The sequence below is a fragment of the Xenopus tropicalis genome, chromosome 6 (genome assembly GCF_000004195.4).
Source record: "Xenopus tropicalis strain Nigerian chromosome 6, UCB_Xtro_10.0, whole genome shotgun sequence".
NCBI lineage: Eukaryota > Metazoa > Chordata > Amphibia > Anura > Pipidae > Xenopus > Xenopus tropicalis.
The window spans coordinates 3,873,564-3,877,694 of record NC_030682.2 but is presented as its reverse complement, the minus strand read 5'-3'; the positions used below and the strand labels follow the sequence as shown (position 1 = coordinate 3,877,694).

At 48.8% G+C, this 4,131-nt stretch overlaps 1 pseudogene; it reads right to left on the bottom strand.

Annotated features, from left to right (window-relative positions):
• Positions 1-457: 457 nt before the first annotated feature.
• LOC101732205 lies at positions 458-2,922 on the bottom strand (annotated as a pseudogene).
• Positions 2,923-4,131: the final 1,209 nt, after the last annotated feature.

The following is a 4,131-nucleotide window of genomic DNA, read 5'->3' as shown; positions in this document are numbered from 1 at the left end:
ACTGTATAAGCAGCGAGATCATGGCTACTGCCCCCTACAGCAACGGTTGGAGCAAAACATATAAAACATAGGGAGTGGCCCCCCAGTGCCGCCTCAGTCTCACCATATTCTACACTGGTCCCGGCTCCCATAGGCACAGCCCTTACTATTCATGTAAAGGGGAACTGTCCCCCACACATACAAAACTGTTTAATAAAACATGGACCCAAATTCTTTTTTTAATGAAATCACCCACAGCAGGCATAGAGGCGGGGCAGGCGATATATGATTGACAGCTCAGATTTTTAATTACATTTACTTCAACTTTCCATTCAGCACTTCCTAGATATCACTTAGATGGCAGATGCAGATACACAGCTTCCCTTAATAACAGTGCCCACAAAATGGCGCCACCCTGCTGGCTGTGACTATAAATTCCAAGACTTAATAAAAAAAAATGAATCATTTATACAGTGTAAGTAACGTTTATTTTGCTCAACTAACATAACAGAAAAGAACTTGGAATTATTTCCTTTGGTGACAGTTCCCCTTTAAACAGAAAGTAGCGGGCCCTGTACATGATAAGGGTGGCCCCTGGGGAGAATCTATGGATCGGGGCCAAGGCTGAGCTTGAAGTTTCCACTAATTAACAAGAGATTTGTCTCCTGTGTGAGTATGAAAATGAGCAGCGAGGCCTCTCTTGGATCTGCAGCTTTTCCCACACTCATTGCACACATACGGTTTCTCCCCCGTGTGGATACGAGAGTGCGCAGTGAGTGAAGCCTTGCTCTTAAAGCCCTTCCCACACTCGGGGCAGACAAAAGACTTAGTAACGTGAGTCTGAAGATGGAGCCTGAGTGAAGTGGAGTTCACGTGGCATTTCCCACACTCATTGCACACATATGGTTTCTCCCCCGTGTGGATACGAGAGTGCGCAGTGAGTGAAGCCTTGCTCTTAAAGCCCTTCCCACACTCGGGGCAGACAAAAGACTTAGTAACGTGAGTCTGAAGATGGAGCCTGAGTGAAGTGGAGTTCACGTGGCGTTTCCCACACTCATTGCACACATATGGTTTCTCCCCCGTGTGGATACGAGAGTGCTCAGTGAGTGTAGCCTTCCTCTTAAAGCCCTTCCCGCACTCGGGGCAGACATGTGGCCTCTCGCCGGAGTGATCCAATTGGTGAGACTGGAGCTGCTGCTTAATGGCAAATGCTTTCCCGCACTCGGGGCAGATGAACTGCTTTACCCCGGAATGCTGCAGATAATGTCTCTCTAGTTTGTGCTTCTGCAGGAATCGTTTCCCGCACTCTGTGCACTCGTGGGGTTTCTCCCCCGTGTGGATCTTCTGGTGCCTCTTCAGAACCTCCTTTGTTGAAAAGAACTTGCCGCACTCGGAACAAGAGAAAGTCTTTTCAGCGTGTATTTTAAGGTGAATGTTCTTCCTTTGTCTGGTCCGGAAAGTTTTCCCACACTCGGTGCAGGCAAATGGTTTCTCCCCTGTGTGAGCATGAAAATGAGTTTTGAGGTCCCACTCTTTCCTGAAGCTTTTCCCACACTCTATACAGACCCAAGGCATCTCTTCTGTGTGACTCCAACTGTGGCTTTTGAGGGAGCTGGATTGGCGGAAGCCTTTCCCACACTCGGGGCACACAGTCTCCCTGCTGTATGAACCCTTAGATGTACACTGAGGTTATATTTATCCGTGTAGCTTTTCCTGCAGTGAGGACAAACACAAAGCTTCTCTCCTGTGTGAATCCTTAGATGTACATTGAGTTTAGCCTTGCGCTTGTAGCTCCTCCCACAGTGAACACAGACAAATGGTCCCTGATCTACGCGACTCCGAAAACGGACTTCAGGGTTAGACTTTTTTCCGGAGCTTTCATTGGGGTGTAAGTAGCCGGCAGCTGGATTCTCTCCACTGGGAGCCAAGAGATGATTTATTTGTTCTTTATGGCTCTTTTTATGTTCCTGAAGGTCCCTGTTCCACAAGAAGCCCTTATTACATTCAGTGCAGGTGAATGGTTTCCTCCCAGTATGAACCCATTTATGAGCAATGAGGATCTTCCTGTGAGAGAAACATTTCCCACATTTAGAGCAGACAAAGCTCCTCCCCGTGTGGATTCTCTGGTGGGTGAGAAGGTTCCGGTGACTATGGAATCTCCTCCCACGTTTAGAGCAGACAAAGCTCCTCCCCGTGTGGATTCTCTGGTGGGTGAGAAGGTTCCGGTGACTATGGAATCTCCTCCCACAACGTGTGCAGATAAAGGGTTTCACTTCCACCTCTTCTGATCTTCCCCCCGGCACCTCCGACCCATATGGAACTGGACAATATCTCCCAGCTCTGAGGTTCTGCTCCTCTTTCTCAGGCCAATTCCCTAATAACAAAGAAATAAGATTATTAATAACAGTATTTATAAAGAGGCAACATATTCCCGGCGCTGTTATTACAATAAAACTAAAAACAACAGAATTGTAACGTTATTGATACATGTAACTAAACTACTGACACTATTCCTGGGGTCTCCCTGTGTGGGGAATTAAACCAATGGGGCTGTTGCTGCTGATTTGTGTTTAAAGGAGAACTAAACCCCCCCAGACAAAAGCCCCACCCACTGCGGTCTAATGAGCCCCTTCCCCGCTAACCCTGCAGAACAGCGCAGCGGAGCCAGTAGGCGCCATCTCCCATGTTCTTTCTCCCAAACCTTCCCCTTGTGTATCCCAGCTTGGGGGGGGGGCAGTATGTGCTGCTAAATGCCAGGCTCAGTGCCCCATACTGCCCCCCCCCCCCCACACCTTAGGGCTCATTTATAATCACAAGCACAGTGAGCAACTCGCACTTTCCCCCATAGTGACTTGTGCGCTAATCCCATTCATTAAAGGGGGGCTCTCTGTGTTCCGTATACTGGCGCTCCCGCCCCCAGGGGAACCCTGTAACTGCTGCCATCTCCGGGCCAGGTGGTACCTCCAGGGTCCCCCGGCCCCCTGTGTCACTAGGCACCGCCCACTTGTACCTAAACAATGAGGCGCCACTCACCCCCCAAACACAGGGAATGATGCCGGGGGGGGGGGATTTTGCGTAATTGCACCAGAATCCATGCACAAAAGTCTCAATGTTGGTGAATGGAACAGAATAGCTATTGGGGAGGGGCTTAGAATGACATTTCCTTATTATTAGGCTAAATCTGTTTGAGTGTAGTTCCCCTTTTAAAAGGGGCGGGTTCACTTTTAAGTTCACTTTTAGTAGGTTATAGAATGGCCAATTCTAAGACACTTTTCAATTGGTCTTCATTATTTCTTTGTTATAGTTTTTGAATGATTTGCCTTCTTCTTGCAACTCTTTGCAGCTTCCAAATGGGGGTCACTGACCCCGGCAGCCAAACCCTATTGCTCTGTGAGGCTCCAGTTTTATTGTTATTGTTACTTTTTATTCCTTATCTTTCTATTCAGCCCCTCTCCTATTCATATACCAGCCTCTTATTCAAACCACTCCCAGGTTGCTAAAGAAATTCAGACCCTAGCAACCAGATAGTGGCTGAAACTCCAAACTGAGGAGCTGCTGAACAAAAAGTAAAATAACTAAAAATAATAAAAAATGAAGACCAATTGCAAATTGTCTCAGAATATCCCTCTCTACATCCTTCTAAACTCAAAGGTGAACAAACCCTTTAAAAGCAAAGGTGCGTGTGCATAGCGTGTAATTAGCGTGTAAGTGGGATGTGGGGGTGTTTATCTGATACAATGACACACAGACTGCGGGGTACAGGGGGATAGAGGGGTGCGGGGAGTGTGACAGGGCAACAGCCTTATTCCTAAGAAGAGCTGACAAAAAGTGGCCTACTGAGTGTAGCAAATGGAACCTTTACATTAAAATGAACGCGGTGGATGTGCTTCCCTTGTAACAGCCCCTGGGGGTAGTTCTGTGGGGAGCCCCTGGGGATAGTTCTGGGGGGAGCCCCTGGGGGTAGTTCTGGGGGGAGCCCCTGGGGGTAGTTCTGGGGGGAGCCCCTGGGGGTAGTTCTGGGGGGAGCCCCTGGGGGTAGTCCTGGGGGTAGTTCTGTGGGGAGCCCCTGGGGATAGTTCTGTGGGGAGCCCCTGGGGATAGTTCTGTGGGGAGCCCCTGGGGATAGTTCTGGGGGGAGCCCCTGGGGATAGT